We start from the raw sequence: 13,990 nt of genomic DNA on the forward strand, positions 1-13,990 counted from the left end.
TCATGGAATATACTGTAAGCAATTCTGTGCTTCATTACTATTTTGATATTGCTTTGGGCACAAAGGTTGACAAAGAACACATCATTTTGAGCCAGGCTGGGTCATAACAGAGCCCTGGGGCTCTGTTAATGTAAAATGCTGCGTTTCTGTACAAGTAGAATTTACTGACACTCACTCAGTCCTGCATTCCAATGTCACTTTCAGCATAAGAACTGGTGCAAATGACTAAGATGCTTTGACCACCTCAGAAAAGGCCCTGTAGAAAATTAGGAACTCCAGGGCCTTCGGCTGCACTTGGTACTCAGCTGGCTTTTTTTTTTGTGCTTGCAGGACTGGGCCTCCCCTTGGTGGCAAGCAGGGGCTTTGCATGCTGTGGATGCAGTGCAAAGGACTGCAGACATCAAACTTCAATATAATCTTTAGTTAGAGCTACTTCATTATTCAAGCCTCTGGAAAGCTGTGCAGTCAGGCACCTTCATTTTACATAAGAAAAGGTGGAAAGCCCAGGCTGCTTTCTTCCTTTGCCCTGGACTGGAAGCTGGGGACTCTCAGACAAGATGCTGCTGCACACATTGGCTTTGAGCCTTTTTCCCTCATTTTCCAGGCCACACAACAAGCATCGCTTGCAATGATTTTTTTTTCCAGAGAGAACAATCAAGAGCTATAAAACCAATTCCAAATGCAGCCTGGATCGAGTTTCAAAAAGCCCTAATGCTCTCCCTGTGTGTATGTGCACAATTTAATTTACTGTGGCTACAGAACTGTATTCATGGGACTGTATTTAATTTTTTTTTAAACTCCAAGGCAGTTATCTATTGCAGTGAGTGTGTCATAAGACAAGATCACTTGCAGCAATTGCACAAATAAGCCTCCAGCCTCTTGCCTTAACAAGCTACGCGACCCAGTGATCTTCAACATGACACTCCTTGCATTTTATTGCTGGCTGGAAAGATTTGTTTTGAGTCTCTTTCAGTGCCAGAGGTCTTTATTGCTAAATAGCCCTGACTGTTGAGTAATACGAGAATTTAATGTACTCATGCTGGAATCCTCACTTGGAAAGTAGTAGAAATTCAGCTTAAAATATTGCCATTCTCTGATCTTTCTCTTTGCTGTTTGTAAACTGCTTCCTGAGTTGTCTCACACACTGCTGTGGCTCTTTATGAAGCAGAGTGTCACCTCTGTCCTGCTCAGGCACATGAAAGAGATGACTGAGAGAAGGCAGCAGCAAGTCTCATAAAAGCAGCATCCTACTTGCGCTGCTTTGACAAGACATGAAATAGCCCCATTCTCACTGACCATCTTATGAATAATCAGAATCCATCTGCAGTACAAAGCGCTGCTGGTACCATTTCAGCCACCTCTTTGGCAAGAAGCACGTGGGGAGAACAGGGGAAAATCTTAAGAAGAGCATTAAAGCCTACACAGAACTGTTTCATACCTGGAAGAGGTCAAGGGAGGTTCTGGGGGGCCAGGTTTTGGAGTAGAATAGAAATCATGCTTTTGAACATCCTGCATCAAAGCTGTCTTGAAAATACCACTGTTGCCTCTGGTACTTCTAGCCATGAAACAGAAAGCTTCTGTGACAGCTACCTGCACTTACAAGACTGCAGCTATGTTCCTTCTGGGGAAAAAGTTCTAAGCCCATAAATACCAATCTGAATTTTTAAACAAGTCCTTTTGCTGCTTCACATTTTGCTGCACTTCCAGCAGGAGCTCTGACAGTTTACTGGGTGCTAATCCTGTGCTTTATTACAAAGGAACATTTGTGGTTTGGTGCTCTCAGGTATTTGATTTTCCCTCTCACATTCCTGGGGCATAATTGGGAATACCATCTTCTCTTAAAACTAAAGATCTCTATGTAGCCCTAATGATTGAAAAGAATAGGTAAGAGGCTGAAAAATGTAAAGTCTACAGACACTGGCATCAGAAAGGCCCCGTAATGCAGATGTATCACAGTTTTGGGCTGGTTTGGGGTAGTGAAACTGAGCCTGTGGTCATCCCTCTGCCCTTTGCACACAAGAAACTTGATTCTAGAAGTTACACTGCCATGTTCAAGGGAGAAAAGCATACTAAGCAGCTATCTATCCAGCCAGTGCTCTGATTTTGACCTCTGAATAGCACAATAAGCTGCTCTCAAGTTACAGGTTCAGTGTTATTTGCAGATATAATAACCAACTATTTGGCATCCTTGGAGAAAACTGCTATTTTCTAATGGGCTGTTCACAGCCACCCCAAACAGACAAAATTAAGCTAATAAGGTATTCATTATGCATGATTTACCAGCTTGTGCAACTGTCAGTTCAGAATGCAAATCCACACCTGACTTTTAAAGACATCTTTTTTTCCTAACAGCCACTTTCTATCAGACTACATCGCAAAGCAACTTTGCTTTCATCCCTGGGACTGATGCAAACATCCCTCTCCCCTTGGAACTGAGCATCCTGTTCTGCTAAAGCTCAGCTGCCTGAAAACGGTTCATCTCCCCAACACATATCACCCCTGTTGCAAAGTCCTGTCCCTGTGATGAACAGTAGAAAGAACATCGTGTCTGCTGATACCTCTCAGAACATTTCTATTGCAGATGGGGGCTATCAGGAAAAAAAAACAAAAAACAACCAAAAAAACCCCACAAAATAGAACTTATCAAGCACAAAAGCAGTGAATCACTATTGCAAGGTGATGAGAGGAGCTGGCACCTCTGGCAGGTCACAGCGTGTCAGGATGTCACATCTGTTATTGAAGTGAGCCTCCTCTACGTCAAAGCCAATGGATCAATGCAAAAATGAGACGTTCCCCAGGTCAGTGCCCTGCCACTGGTTGTACTGACGCAAGCAACTGTAGCTGTTTAAATGTCACAGCCTGCCCTGCCTTTGCATAAAGGTTACCATCCCTAGCAAGGAGCACAGATGCAACTCTGCCTCTGTTCCATCATTGGAGCACACCCACGGCACCCGCCTCCACAGCCAACCTATACACACCAGCCAGTCTGCAAATTAGGTACTGGCACACTAAGATATGCTCTGGGCTCTTGGCAAAATGGGATTGTGGCTATTGACAAACAGCCAGTGGTGAACCAGTTGTCTGTGAATCAAAGAATGGCCCGGGTTGGAAGGGACTTCAAGGATCACAAATCTCCAACCCCCCCCCACCACATGCAGGACCACCAACCTCCCCATTTAATACCAGCCCAGGCTGCCCAGGGCCCCATCCAACCTGGCCTTGAAAACCTCCAGGGACGGGGCAGCCACAACCTCTGTGTTCCAGCACCTCACCACTCTCTCTGTCAAGAACTTCCCCCTGACATCCAACCTCAATCTTCCCTCCCTCAACTTCGAACCATTTCCCCTTGTCCTGCAGTTATCTGCCCTTTCAAAGAGTTGATTCCCTCCTGTTTGTAGGCTCCCTTTAGGTACTGCAGGCTGCAATGAGGTCACCCCACAGCCTTCTTTTCTCCAGGCTGAACAAGCCCAGCTCCCTCAGCCTGTCTTCGTAGGGTAGAAAAAGCAGTTTCATTACCCAGACGTACTGGAGACCAACACACATAGGGTGGAGGATGTTTTAGTAGGGAAGACCCTTTTCTTTGGAGTATAGTTTCCTCTCACTTAAATCAATGATAATTTGTGACATTAACTCAGAGACAGAAATCAGCTACCCCTCATTTATGCTCTTCAATTGTCTAGCTGGGGAAATTGATGCTTTTATTGAATTTGCTGATCGCCACAGCAAGTTTTGATTTCTAAGGATTCCATGGAATTAGTAGGACTCTGTCATTGCATCTTAGTGGAACAAAGCCAAACTCAAAGTCACACTGAGTGGATGAATCACAGAATCAAGGCTGGAAAAGGCCACTAAGACCATCTTGTTCAACCATCAATCCACCCGTACCATGTCAAATGACCACGTCCCTTAGTGCCACATCTGCATGGTCCTGGAACATCTTTGGGCCCTTCCTCTGAATCCTCTGCATCACATGAATATGGGACTACTTGGTTATTGGCCAGAAAAATACCTCCAACCACTTCTTCCCCTGCTTCATCAACTGTCCCTAGCCCATAAGCCCTACCTTAGCAGTTCACATCTCACATTCAGCATCTGCCATTTGCCTGCTCATCAGATTGTTCTGTGCCCAAAGTCCTGCTGCTGCTGTCTCAGTATTTTCTCAAATACAAGCATCTCCATTAGGATTATCTCCCCCTACACAGGTCTGTGTCCAATGAATCTAAATGTCCCTCCAGGACCCCCTTCCCTGTGCTGTCAGCAGCAAGTCATCTTTAATCAAATCACTGGTCCAAATACTTCATATTTTTCTCCCTCACAAAGGTACTTATTGTTGCTGCTTCCCAGCCTCCCCATAAAACCAGGTTTTTTTTTTAATCAGCACAGCTGGCTGGGAAGCATGATTCAGACATAAGTTACCACATTTATTGCATTCCTTCCCTTTGTCAGCCCTTTCGCTGTCAGCTACGTGGGACAGGACCATTATTCTTCATTGTTTAGCAAACACTCTACACATAATGGGTAATACTGTAAATAAATGGAAATAAAACCTGAAATCAAACAAAAGCTGACTGACACGACCTGAATTCTGCAGGTCTTCCATCAGCCATGCTGCACTGCACCACATCGCACTTACAATGGCTCTGCCTTACTTCTGTCACATCAGACAGGATCACAGGGAGACGTCAATGGAAGTCAGGCCTTCAGCGATTTTAGCCGTGGCTCACTTCAATCAATTAAGAGTGATCTGTGCCTCATAGGCTGACAAGCATCTTACAGGCATATGATGATGGATAGCCCAGAATTTATTGCCTAATCAGTTCTTCCTGGAAAATGGAGGGCAGTGATAGAAATAGATGCTAAGGGATGGCAGTTAGCAGGAGATGTCAAAGTGCACGATTGATGGGGGGGTGGGGAGGGAGGGGGAATTTCAACAGACAGGTTGGCCCATAGCTAGTGAATGCAAAAGTCCATAAAAATCCTGTGCAAACAAGATTTGATCATGTTATAGAGAAGAGAACAAGGGGAAAAGACAAGGGCGGCAGAGATGAGTAAATGCTGATCTAAGCACAACTGAAAAATCAGGGGAGAACAGTGGAGCAAGATCACAGGGCTGCAATATTTCAGCTCCAATGTGGAAGAAAAATAAAATAGCAAGATGAACACAAAACCGGTGCAGCACATGACACAGCACAAACTGGGATATTAAACTAGCCAGGATAATATTACATGGAGACTCACAGGAGAAACAGAAGTGCTTCCACGGGGCCAATGATGAAAGGGTTGTGGATGCAAGATGTGCCTGAAATTGATATTTTTTATGCTGTACTGCTTAAACCAAGCGCTCAAAACCTTCCAGTTAGACTGAAACTTGCTTGAAAACTGATGAGTTTATAAAAGCACTCCATATATTCTAGATGTTTGCCTTCCAGTTTTCATCCTTCAGGCAACTTTCGGTTTTCTTCAGTAACAAAAACTAAAGCTTCATTTTCTGGAAGAAAAAAAACCAACAAAACAACACCAACAGTCTCATCGTATCCTCAAAAAAATACCCAAAGCAGTAATTATTGCAAGATCTGCAATCAGTGAAAGCTGGCTGCAAACCAGCTAACAATGAGGTTTTGGGAGGAGGAGACCGTAAATACTGACAGCATTGAAAAGGCAAAATCCAAAGATGGGAAAGGACTGGAGGGAATTGATCTAGTGCTCAGAACACAGATCAAGAGCTTCGTGACATGCAACAAAAGTGATTCCAGAAAGCAAGGTGTACTTGTGAGTAATGTGGAAACTTCTTTATGGATCAAACTGGAAAGGCTAAATCTACTGTCTGCTATAGCCACAGGTTATTTCTGTTGTTCTGGAGTACAACCTGCTCCCATTGTCAGTGAGGATCTGTGACAGAGCTGGAGATTGGACTTCAAACGCTGGACTTCCTACAGCCATCTTTTATCCTTGCTCCTTCAGGAACAAAGAACCCCACAAAGTTCACTGTGCAGGGTCTTCTCCACAGCCAAGATGCTTAGAAAAGGATCTCCTTGGCCTAAAGTGTCTCTAAGAAAAGATCTACCCTCTTTCCAGAGGGAATGATGCTGATAACCTTTGAAATTAGGAGCAATTTAAACAGTGAAGGTGGATTTTGGCAGAGAAATGTCAGAAGTGAACAGAAAGGCCAATTAATTTTCCACATCATGCCTTTCTCCAACCTTTAGCATTAGATCCAAGCCTCAAACATGAATCCACTAAAAGTAGAAGCCATTTCACATGATTCAGTCACATGTATTCTTAATGTAACGTGGTCACTGCTATGTGTAATGGCATCAACAGGATTTGAAGCAGTCCAACAGCAAGATTTCAGCCCCTTGCAGGAGTTAATCTCTTCAGGAAGAACTCCCTGTGTTCTATTTAAAGGACATTTACCTGACCTATTGTGATAAAACAGCCTCTGACTCCAAGAAATCATCCTTGCCCACTGTGTTTGTCCTAACATTGGTGTGTGCTTGTGGGCACAAAGTGAGTTAAAAGGACGTGACCAGATCCAAACAGATCCTCCAGGTTCTGACAGTGGAAAGCAATGTACATAAAAACAAGTGTAAATAAAATAACCCTATTCTTCAGCTCTCCAGAAATAGCTAGATGTTGCATATTGTCAGCAAAATTTTATGTTTTGGAGATTCTGCTCCCAGCATGCTTGCTTCTTCTCAACTGCTTTAATTTAGTCAGCGAAACACAGCAGAATAAACTGAAGTGTTACCAGTCCTTATTAGTTACCCAAGTCTCATAAGGATGGGATGAGCCCATAATTATGTGATTAATGATATTATCATTAATTAAAAGCGGTGCTGAAGAAAACATTAGTTAGGTAAACTGAAGAATACAGTCAGAAGTCCATAGGAGTGTTCTGCAGGAATCCCCATTATGTCAGTCTAACTGTTCCTTCCCTCTGGTCTTGCTGCCTTAGCCAGCATCCCAGGCTGTTTTTACCACTGAGCTCACACAGGGCCAAATGCTTTATTCCCATGCACCTATTAATTCTACACAGGAAAAGAGCCTTGTCTCTCTGGCACCATGTGACTGCCTGCTCCTATGGTGCAGTGGTGGATCCTAGAGAACAACATCTCCCAACTAGCAATAAAGCCAATGGTTCCCTCCCACTGCCCAGAGCCACAGCGCAGTGGGAACCAGGTGATGACTAACCTGAGCTCTGCCAAATGACTGTTCTGCCCTCCAAATGTGATTGAGGGCTGACAGATACACTTCCTGCCAACTGATCCACGTCACAATAAAACTTGGTGATAATGGCTGCTTCCTGAGAGCTGGATATTCACTCTTGCTCCTGCTTGCCACTGGAATTTTGAGTGCCTGTCCTATAAAACAGCAAAGATGAATTCACTTTGAAAAAGACAACAACAAATAACCTTTAAAAAAAACATTATAAATGCTTCCCCAGGCCAACTCTCCTCCCAGCCAAAACATAACTGATGGCCACAGTGACTGCAGAGAAAGAGGCACAAAACAGACATGGGCACAGTCACAGTTACAACATGTGAACTGCACAGAATGTAGAGGAGACAAGCACTTCTGCAGAGCCAACACTAAACCTGTTCTCTCCCCGGAGGGGTCGGATGCAGGATCCTTCTGTGCACCTGAGCTGCAGAAATCAACAAGCAAGGCAGGACACAGCTTGCACACTGCTAGGAACCGTGAACATCACAGCTCCGCAGTTCCAGAGTAATTACCTGCATGACTAAATCCTATTTTCCCCTCAAAAATATTATCTGGAAAATTCTGTTCTTCATTCTACAACCAACAAAATGTTAATTTTAAGGCCTCTTGATCACTGTGAAATGCTTGAGGATTGTTTGCTTTTGTTTTAATGAACAGCTTGGCTTTGATTTAGGTGAACAAAGACAGTGATGTTTTGTGGAGAAATAAACTTCCTCCTCTGGTCATTCCTTGCTGTAGCACTTCAGAGAGACAGTTCTGAAAAGCCAGAATTTGTCCTGTTGTGACTGGAGACTCAGAGCAAGGAAGGTCAGAAGCAAAAGACAGAGCCACAGCTGATTATGAATGCAGGGCATACAGGATAGAAGCATTTCAGAAAGCACAAGACACTCCTGAGGAATCAAAAGCCATTGAGTTTTGAGCACTAAAGAAAAGCAACAACATTCATTTTTTTTTCTTTTTTTCCCCCCTTCAGTAAGATGTTATCCATGTTTCTCAAGCCAAAATGCATTGACCTGGTCCAGTTTCCTGGGAGGTTAAAAAAATAAAAGTGATTTATGAAAAAAGCTTCATTTTCTGTCCATTCTCCTGCTTTTAATTATGTGTGAAATCAGCAAAAAAAAAAAAAAAAGAACATCTATTACAATAAAAACACCTGCCAATTAGGGACAGTTCTAAGGTCTCACCAGCTGTGGCACTGACTGCTATATGATGCCGGACATGTCCCATGTACAACTGCCTTTTTCCATCCTGTTTAGCCACATTCCTCTTGTGACATCACAAGACATTTTGGCAAGACTCCTTCTTACTCTATATCCCAGCTCTCTGGGGTCCAGATCACAGTTAGCCACAAGTGTAACACATATCAGCAGCCTCCTATGGCTGCCTTTCCAGGGGCGCCTCCTGCTGCCTTTGGCCAGCTGCCATTTTCTCAAGCATGCTGCAAATTGCAGCTCTGTCTGCATTTGCTGTCAGGTCTCCCATGACCCTGTTATAATCTGACAGGGTTTCCTGGGTCCCACGGTGAGCTGCAAATGAATGCAGGTTCACAGAGTTGGCCTTTGCCTGTAAGCCATTCCTTGGCATTTGACAGAAAGACGAGCAGGATGTTCTGGTGGAGCTGAACGATGGGGTTTGTTGACCAGTGCCTAAGCCCTTCAACACTGACTAGTCTAAGCTAGTCTTCCACCCAGCTTTTTCCTCACTGTCTTCAGTCTCTCTCTTCCCTAGATAAGTATTTCAGGGACTTGGTGAACCAAAGATGACTGGGGCTGAATTACTATATAAAATGCATTTGTTTCTTCTTAATCTGTTGCAGGCTCTCAAGCCAAGCTTCACTGATTTCCATATGCTTCCTGACACTTCATTATCAGCCCTGACACTATTTGTATTGTGTACTGAGAACTCCTCTGTGACTACCTGTTTTGCTTTTTGCTGCAGATCCCCCTCACTCTACAACAGATGATGCCTGGTGGACAGAACTGTCACCTCTGCCTCCAGGCTCTCACCTCACCCAGGGAGCATTTCACCATCTCCCACATCTTGTCTGAGCAAATCCCAAATATCTCAGGAACCACAGGGAATTAGCATGCCGACTGAATCCTAAACCAACATTCATTCACTGTCATCTTTATGTATTGGGTTGTAGACCATGAAAGGAATCACACTCCAGCAGGCTCATTAAGTAAATGTGGAGCAATCTAGCTTAGCAGAGAAGGGCTGGTATCTGAGAGACCTGAGTTCAAATATGGGCTGAGGCAGAAAATTCTTGTGTAACGCTGGGTAAGTATCCTAAGGGCAGCTCTGAAAGGCACAAAGGACAACAAGAGGCACGAATGAGTCCTTGAGATGGACTCCTATCCTTGCTGCCATGCACAGGGCTCTACAGATTTCCCCCTCCTCTGTTATTCAAAGCAATAAGCTAAAAGGGGACTAGGAGAAGAAACAAGTTAAATAAAAGGCTCGTGAACACATCTTCTCCCTGCTGTCATTGCATGGGCTCGGGTCTTCCATAAGGCCTCTTCCAGCCCAAACCTCAGAGCACTCGGGCAGCTACACTGAGTGCTGGCTTCACAGGTGAAAAGCTGTAGCCAAAGGACGGGGAAACGAATCACATCCTCTACCTTCAGAAATGGCACCTTTGCTCTTACAGGCATCTTCACTGCTTCCATCCTCATTCCAGAAGGACACCATCCCCATTTCAACTGCCCTAGCGCACCCTAGTGGGAACCCGCTCCCTGCACAGCCGTGCAGCAGCCCTGCAATAGACGACTCACCTCCGTGAAACGCTGCTTTGCCCCTTTGCTTACACATCACAGGCTGCTTCCTCACTCACTGACATGGGGTCTTACGCTCCGGGATTCATTGTCTCACCGCATGGGAGTTCAAGACAATAGAATACACAACAATTTGCCAACAGAAGAAACCATTTCTTACTTTTTTATTATTATTATTCTTTCTACGCTTGGATAGGAACAAACTACTGCGAGGAAAGGAATGGGAACATTGAGAAAATAAATTGTTTGGTTTATGCACCTTTGGGTCTCATGCATAATCCAGGGTGTCATGAGAATAACTCAGGCTGAAATCTGCAAAATTTGTTCTATTACAAGGAAATTGTTTCTTTTGCAGAAAAAGCATTAGAAAGTAATAGCAAAGCTTTGGGAAAATCCAACAACTAATGTTGGTGCTTGAAATGGAGACATAACCTTTAAAACCCATTGTGCACGTGAAGCTCTCTGGTGTCTCTGAATCTTAGCATCATCTCTGCATCTTTATGTGACTGAGATGATGGATTTACAGACAGCCAATAAACAGTACGCCAGCCCCAGGGAGGTGATTTAAATGAGAGTACAGGGAAAGAAAAGGTGCTCAGGATTCACAGACTCGCAGCACAGCTTGGAAGAGACCTTCAAACCCATTCAGTTCCAGCCCCTGCTGTGGGCTGGTTGCTACCCACCAGATTGGACTGCCCAGGGCCCCATCCAGCCTGGCCCTGCATACTGCCACGGATGGGGCAGCAACAGCTTCTGCAGGCAGCCTGTGCCAGTGCAAGGGTTGAAAAAGCAACACTAAATGAGAGCTCTTGAATCTCTCCAGTTACTCCCAGCTAGTCCATTCATCAGCTAAGCTGCCCAAGTCAGCTCACAGGTTTGGTAACTAGTGGCAAATGGCCTGGACAGCATGAGGCAGCTTTTGATCAGGATTAAAGAGTTTAGCAGCTCTTTTTCTCCTGGCATACCCCAAAAAGACTTCACCCTACAGTTCTTGCAAGCTCTTAAAGCAAAAAGGTAGATAAACAGCAGCACAAAAATACAGTGCTAACCACTGAAAAACAAGCTGTATTAAGCATTCCATCCCCATCCTTGTTGTATCATATTTGAGACAAGGTATTTGAAGCCTGCTTGAGCAATCACTTTTATGAGTTCTCAATGCTGTGATGTGTAGTCTCATAACATTGAGTGTAGGGATATATACAAATACTTGCAAAAAAATCACACTCTTTGACTATAAGGTGCCTAGAGAAACTGAGGTTTCTGTAACTGAGAAACTAGAGAAGCTGCTTTGGATGTAACACATTTCTGACTTACACTTCTGTAATGCAATAGAAAGTGGAGCAACCACAGCAGAGTAACAAGGTCTTAAGCTACTAAGTGAGGGTTTGCCCAAACACAACAACCCTGGACAAAGAAACAAAGGAAAGAAACTACTTACCATCAGAAGGTCTCAGACACACAGGGATCTCCAGCACAATTCTATTACTTCCATTGCCAGCCTTTAAATAAGGTCTGGGAAAGAGTGGATCCTGACTCCATCCCTTCTCGTCACTGAGATGCACTGCATGCACCTGAGCTCCCCTGGGCTGACCCTGTCTTCCCACCAGGTGCTCAATCACTGCTTCAGGCCATGACAGCATTTCCACAACAATTTCCCTATTTCCTATTTAAATAACTGCCAGTAAATAAAACTGTTTGGCTATAGATGCATGCATCTGCTTTCCACCTTCCTAAATATGACTGTGCTAAGACAGCATTTCTGCATGCAGGTAGTACAGAAAGTACATAAAAGAGGCAAGAGGTTGTTTGTACGTGAACAGAGCATGCAGAGGCATACAGATAAAAGCAGGGAAGCAAGCTTGTTTATGAAACCAGATATAGCATGATAAATAATTTCCAAGTTGAAGACTTTTTGTCTAGGTAGCAATGCACACAGTAACGTGCTTTTATCAAAGCGACCTCGTGGCCGTGAGGCATGTTTGCTGAGGCCACTGCTGTAGCACTCATCGTGGATGACACCTTTCTTATTGAGGCAGGGCTGCAGAGACTTGTGCTTTGATTCCTATATTCTGGATTGGGTCTTTCCTGGTTCACTGCTAGGTAAAGCCCACTCTTCTGCCAGCCCCCCAGCAGCTGCAGTGATAGCTGGAGAAACCTAGGTTGGCCTCCTACCCTAACAAATTAACACACAGCCAAATTTACCTGTTTTCTCTACATTCCTCTTGGCCATGAAAAAAAGTAACAATAGAGAATAAGCTTAAACAGGGACTCACAGCCAAGCTGGAAAGCATTGCTATTACTCCCTGTGGTCTCAAAAGAAAGGAATCTAAGGTATTGCCCTGACAACAGCAAAACCAGGCACACCATCCCTTCTGTGTGTCTATTCAACTTCACTCTCCTTTTGCATCTCACACAGCACAGCACATTGCTAATTAAGTCTGAGTTTCTTCTTCTGGATGTAGGCCTGGTACAATTTACAAATAACCTTAATTTAGTATCTATAATTGTAGTATTTACCTCTTCCTGTGATTTCCAGTATGATGCTACTGTGGCCTTGGTTCAAGGTGAACTTCTCGCTTAGTTAGGTGAACTGCTTGCTTAGTTATCAGTGAAGCCTGAAGCAAAGGATGGTCGCTTTTCCCTGTCCACAGGAATGAGTATTACCAAGGGATGGCACTGCAGAAGATCACAACCTTCCACTCCCTGAATAAATCCCAGAGATACAGCTCTTCCTGCGACCTTTCTGCATCTGTCTGCAACACCAGAAAAACTCCAGTCAGTCATCACTCCTATCGAATAAATAAAGGAACGTGAGCAGAGCACAAGGCATTTGAATATCCTGTAAACATCACCAAAGAAAAATCACCCCCGTTAATTTGTTAAGCTGTATAAAGCAAAACTAAACACTTTGGGAGGCGGATGATTTATTTTCTTGGTGCGGCCACCCCAAAACCAGCATGCTTCTGTCACATCTATATCAATACACAACAGCACACAGCCAGGACAGCCATGGACACCATCTTGGACATCAGACCAAGGGGACACGGTGTAAACTCAAACCTCCCCCCTTCCACACAAGCTCCTGAGCAAACAGGAGCCTCACCTCAATCCAAGGGATTGGATTGAGGGACAGCAAAGTCGCTGGACAAGCAAAAAATCCCGAATGCCACTATTTATGCTGATAATGCCTTTTTGTTTGTCTGAAAGCAGTATCAGCTCTGTCCTCTTGTGCATAGGCCAGCATGGCCATCTGCTTGCATCTGCAGCATCTCCAAACACCCTGCTTTGCAAGCAGCATGCACAGCGGTCCTTAGCATCTCCCAGAATATGCTGCCCCAGAATATGCAATTGCTCTCCAACCCCAGATAAATAAGCAGAGCCCCATCAAATCTTTCATTTTCACGTCCATTCATCATCCCCAAAGCCCACCTCGGCTGCACCGCTCTGCGCTCCGTGTACAACAGCAGTTCTCTCCAAGGTATGTATTTTCATAATGATGGTGCTCATGTACCACTTAGCAGTATATTTTCATTTGGCCCCAGCCACGCTCCTAAGCAGTAATTTATTACTGCTTGTCACTAGCTGCTACTCAGAGTAATACATATACCAACTTTATTTAGTGTTCTGCATGTCTTGCTCGACTCTTTCTTACACAGACAATACTGCCCAAGCCTACGGACCCATAAATCACAACAGCCTGGTTTTCTGGGTGCGCTTCCCAGTTTTCTGTAGGATCTGCAAACTTGCATTTATTTCTTCTTTCCTAACGCACATCCTGCCTGCTCCCAGCATGCAGGGAGCGGCTCCTTGGGAGATACAAGCCCAACAGATGCACGCGGGGAAGTCCCAAATCAAAACTCAGGATGAAAGGAGACGGCCTGAAGTCGCACCACGGGAGGTGCAGATTGGATTGTAGGAATAATTTCGTAGAAGGAGCAGTGCAGTGCTGGCACAGGGAGCAGTGGGTCACCATCTCTGGAAGCACTCACGATGTG

This window comes from Lagopus leucura, unplaced genomic scaffold, assembly GCF_019238085.1.
Source record: "Lagopus leucura isolate 7727_CA_CO unplaced genomic scaffold, USGS_WTPT01 Super-Scaffold_100012, whole genome shotgun sequence".
NCBI lineage: Eukaryota > Metazoa > Chordata > Aves > Galliformes > Phasianidae > Lagopus > Lagopus leucura.